Source organism: Protobothrops mucrosquamatus, unplaced genomic scaffold (genome assembly GCF_001527695.2).
Source record: "Protobothrops mucrosquamatus isolate PMUCROS unplaced genomic scaffold, P.Mucros_1.0 scaffold_305, whole genome shotgun sequence".
Lineage (NCBI taxonomy): Eukaryota > Metazoa > Chordata > Lepidosauria > Squamata > Viperidae > Protobothrops > Protobothrops mucrosquamatus.
This window is the reverse complement of record NW_015386381.1, coordinates 167852-173334: the sequence shown is the minus strand read 5'-3', so window position 1 is coordinate 173334 and position 5483 is coordinate 167852. Positions and strand designations below refer to the sequence as shown.

The 5483-nt window shown below is 41.0% G+C and overlaps 1 protein-coding gene across 1 annotated transcript in view; it reads left to right on the top strand.

Annotated features, from left to right (window-relative positions):
• Positions 1–5483, top strand: part of TMEM135 (transmembrane protein 135) — a 176611-nt gene that overhangs the window by 11722 nt on the left and 159406 nt on the right. The window lies entirely within an intron of this gene.

The window sequence follows — 5483 nt, the reverse complement described above, 5'->3', positions numbered from 1 at the left end:
GTCATTCCAGAGGGCAGGAGCTGCCACAGAGAAGGCTCTCCCCCTGGGGGTCGCCAGCTGGCATTGACTGGCCGACGGCACCCTAAGGAGGCCCTCTCTGTGGGAGCGGACTGGTCGAAGGGAGATATTTGGTAGGAGGCGGTCTTGCAAATACCTAGGTCCATTGCCATGGAGCGCTTTAAAAGTTGTTACTAACACCATGTAGATGTTGTTAATGTCCATATGCCTGTTGGTGGCCAAGTTGTTTGAGTGGCAGGTTTCTAGGAATTCTCTAGCATTTTTGGACTTGGATTGATCTAGGATGCTCACAGTTTCCCAGGTGAAACTGTGGTTAAGCCTGACCATGTATTGTGAAATTAAGGAATCTTCTGACTACTAGTTGGTGTTCATGAATGCACTCTGCTGGTCTTCTGTCTCTTTTGTCCTATCTAGTGGCTGTTGCTGTCTTTACACTGTATGTGGTAGATCAGGGGTCCCCAGCCCCCGGTCCGTGGACCAGAACCAGGCCATAGCATGCCAGCAACCGGTCCGCACAAACAAGCAAAGCCCCATCCGTGGGATGCAGGCAGCACACAAAACCACACACCCTCCGGTCCACGGATAAACCTTTCTCCATGGAACCGGTCCCTGGTGGCCAAAAGGTTGGGGACCTCTGTGGTAGATGACTTCTGTTTTTTTATCTGGGGCTACTGGATTTGTTTCTTTACTTAGGAAGTTTTGGAGAGCTTTAGTTAGTTTGCGTGCTACACTAATGCCATGTGGCAGTAGTAGCTTGTTGGTGGTTTCTGAGATGTTTTTGATGTATGGTGGTGTTATCCTTTTCACAGCTCACATTGGTTGTGCTATAGTGGGTTGAGGGGTCAGGTCAGTTGAGTTGTCAGGCCGCTTAAAGGACAGTGTATCAAGGTTTAGCACTAGTTTGTAGTTCTAAAAGTGATAGGAAACGTTACACTTTTGGTTATAACTTACTTTTGGAACTTTCTGGAAGTTTCGGTAACATACGATGGACATCACAGGCAGTTTCAATCTAATTTTGTAGGCTGGAACATGTTATGCATTGGATTGTTGAGACTTAAAAAAAAAATCAAGCAGATGGTGTTTATTGCAAATACCTTTTGGGAATTTGCCTGTTAAGGATTTTGAAGAAATAATGGTTAACCAGAACAAATTTTGAGGTTCCTCCAGGCAGAGAGGTTTTTAAAGGGTTTATCACTTTAAAAATGCTTCGGAAATACTCAAAGAGGGGAATCTTCAACTTCTTTAGTTTGTTTTTTTTCACTATCTATGATGAGAACAGAAGCAGATGAACCTGAAGTTTGATCACAATCTCCCTGTGAACTCATGGAAAGCATATGCCAGGGTGGAGCCTTTAATTTCTGCAACATATCTGTGAGAAAGATTCAGTAAAGATTATCATGGCAGAGAGATTATCTAATCTGATAGATTGTAGAGCTTCTAGAAGTTTTTATATATGTACAGCACAAATCTAGCATTAAGGATGGTTTAGAAAGTGTATCTAGCTACTGAGATTCTTAAATGAAGGGATGCAGAAATGAAGCCTTTGCATTATAAACATATAATTGGGCTCAGCATATATCATAATACTAAGTTAATTCATCTACAGTAAATGTTTATCAGCATCCTGTGATTACAGGTGGTAGAACATACCATATTGATAGCTGGCACCTCTTCTAAAATTATTAGGGTTTTTTTTATTGCAGAGGCCAATAAAGTTTATTTGTATTTTTATATTAAGTCTTTTTTGCCGGATATAACTATTTCTTCATGTAGTATTGACAAAAGCCAATGTGGGTTTGTCAAAAACAGATCACGCCAGATAAATCTTATTGCATTCTTTGACCAAGTGACAAAATTAGTGGACTTAGAGGAATGCTGTGGATATAATTTACTTGGACTTTAGTAAGGCATTTGATAAAGTAGATCACAACCTACTACTTGGTAAGATAGAAAAATGTGAGTTAGACAGCATCACCACCAGATGGATTCGTAGCTGGCTACTCACCGTGTGGTGGAACTGCATCTACATGGAGGGAAGTGTGTAGTGGGGTGTCCCAAGGCTCTATTCTGGGCCCAGTGCTCTTCAGCGTCTTCATCAACGATTTGGATGAGGGGATAGATGGGGAACTCATCAAATTTGCAGACAACACCAAGCTGGCAGGAATAGCCAACACTCCAGAAGACAGGCTTAGGATACAGGAGGATCTGGACAGACTTGAACACTGGGCACTATCTAACAAAATGAAATTCAATGGTGAAAAAAGTAAGGTTCTACATTTAGGCAAGAAAAACCAAATGTACAGGTATANTATTAAACTAATGAGAAATGGAACCATTGTGCTAGGCACGTTAAAAGTACTCTAACCCCCTCCCAGTGCTCGTATCTCTTTCTACAGAACAGAGTTAATGAGCCTTGCTGAGTAATCTTCTCTTTACCTCTGTTCATCGGGCGTGGAATTGTTACTCCACAACAGACTGGTGCTAAAAGAGGCACTGGAAATTGTGGTTGGTAAGTAGTTGGAGAGACGAAAGCTAGAGAAACGAGACCTAGGAAATCTCCCTTTTCCATTGCAGCATCCCCTTCCCCTGATACAGGTAGTCCTTGATGTACAGCCATTGGTTTAGTGACACTGAAAATAGTGACTTAGGATCAGTCCTCACTCTTATGACCATTGCAGCATCCCTGCGGTCACCTGATCAAAATCCGTGTGCTTGGCAATCAAAATTCTGCTGGCTGCCAGCAGTTCGACAGTTCAATTCTGACCGGCTTAGGATTGACTCAGCCCTTCCATCCTTCCGAGGTCAGTAAAATGAGGACCCAGATTGTTGGGGACAATATGCTGACTCTGCAAACCGCTTAGAGAAGGCTGTAAAGCACTATGAAGCGGTATCTAAGTGCTATTACTATTGCTATTACTATATATTTACAATGTTTGCAGAGTCCCTGGCAGGCCCCACAAAACAAGAATAACTAAACCTTCCTGACTGTTAGAACAATTAATCAGTGGAACAGCTTGCCACCAGAAGCTGTGAATGCTCCAACACTGGAAGTTTTTAAGAAGAGACTGGACAGCCATTTGTCTGAAATGGTGTAGGGCAGGGGTAGTCAACCTTGGCTCTTTTATGACTCGTGGACTTCAACTCCCAGAATTCCTGAGCCAGCTAAGCTAAGCTGGCTCAGGAATTCTGGGAATTGAAGTCCGCGAGTCATAAAAGAGCCAAGGTTGACTACCCCTGGTGTAGGGTTTCCTGCCTGAGCAGGGGGTTGGACTAGATGACCTCCAAGGTCCCTTCCAATTCTGTTATTCTGTTATGTGGCGTTACTTCTGAGTAGTTCCTTTAATGTTGTTTGGCTACAGACAGAATCTTGCCAGACTAAAAGAACTATCAGCCTAAACCAGGGATAGGCAACCTTGGCTCTTTTATGACTTGTGGACTTCAACTCCCGGAATTCCTGAGCCAGCTATGCTGGCTCAGGAATTCTGGGAGTTGAAGTCCACGAGTCATAAAAGAGCCAAGGTTGCCTACCCCTGGCCTAAACTATACATATACTTTGTAAACTGCTAGGGAGAGTCCGCCTTTGGTCTCTTGGAAGCAGCAAAATGCATTTACCTCAGATCCAGGGTCATGTGATTGCCATTTGCAACCTTCCCAGCTGGCTTCTGACAAGCGAAGTCAATGGGGGAAACCGTATTTGCTTAATGATCGACTCGTAATTCATCTAATAACTGCAGAGATTCACTTCACTGCAGTGATTCACTTAACTGCATGCCTCACTTAACAATCACTTTGTTTAGCAAAAGAAACTCTGGTCCCAGTCTTGTATCCAGTTGAACATCATCCTGTAGATCTGTAGAAGGGTATTAAAGGCTAAACACTCTTAGGCATTTGGTCCTGGATGATGGCCATTCCTATCTGGAAACATGCAATAGTACATATTATGGATCTCTGATTGCTTATGAATAGTTTTGATTTTAATTAAAATAATTTGTTTTATATCGTTTTGTGGTTTACATTTGGAGTTGCAGCGTTTACAGTAAGTTGGGTGGCCATATAAGTTTCTTCAATAAAATAAATAAAAGTATTTAACTGAAGCAGTAGATGTGAACTTAAATGGACTCCAGAAGATGGTAGAGGACAGGAAGGCCTGGAGGAACGTTGTCCATGGAGTTGCGATGGGTCGGACATGACTTCGCAACTAACAACAACAAATTTAATTCTGAACAGGTAGTTTGCCAACTTTTAAAAATTAAGTTGATTAGAATTAAATTAAACATAATGATTAAATTTACATAATTAAACTCATACGTCAGTTACTGGCTTGTGTAAGACCTGCAACCTGGGGATTTTGCAACAACTTTGTTTTGGTGTCTTAAATGCCCTTGGTGACATGTTATTTGTATGCTCTGATTGGGTTAAAATTAGCACTTGTAAAAAGAATGTAGTGAAGCTATATCCAAGAATATTACAAATAGCTTTTAAACGTGTTCAAACAACATTTTGGCATTCCCACACCATTACAAATTTCCTCACAGCTTGTTAAGGCAGCCTTTTGTAAATTGTTTCTTTCCGGAAGTTTCCCCTCAAACTAAATTCATCAAAGATAAGTGGAAACCCACACTACTGAGGGCTGCTATTCATTTTGCTAGATCATTGGAAACAAATAATAACAATAATACTACTTCCCCGTCACTCCAAATTACATCCTTGTAACAAATAGGTCTTAACATATTACCTCCCTCTGTAGGGTGATACACCTTCCTTAGGTAGTATAGAAAAGTTTAGTATCAAGGGTGCCACACTGCAGATGTGAATATGGCCATCATAACTACCTTTATAGAATGGTTTTTGTTTTTTTTTCTTGTTTTTAAATGTTTATAACAATTTGTAAACCACGTTGGGCAGCATATAAGTTCAATAAATTAAATTACATCTTATAAAATAAGCCTGGATAATGATACTTGCCTTGCTGATATCGTAAGTTACACTTTTGAGGAAGTAGAAGAGGTGGAAAGGTTAGGAAAAATAAAGGCCCCTTTTCCATTATCTCTATACAGACAGGTTATTTACACAGAAACCAAGGTAATAAATTAGCATGCATGTCAGGATATTTTAGGATGGGGAAATGACCAATCAGTGTTTTAAAATTAGTAGGGAACAAATTTCCTTTGTATGAAAATGTAAAGGGAAAAAAGTAGGGCTGTCTAAAAGCTTGGAATTTGAACCATGTTCTATGTTCAAAATGCCCCTTGCAGTGTCCAGAAGTTCTGATTGCCAAAATGCTCCACGCATTTTTGAAGTTTTGAGGTTTAAACAAAGCTATTTTGAACCCATTTTTAATGCAAGCTGGGTTCTAAGTACAATCCCCACCACCTCAGTTTGCACCTTCTTCTTCTTCTTGTGCCATATCCGTTACCGGACGTTGGCGATCTTGTTGGCAATTCTGTTTTTATCAGCAGCGGCAC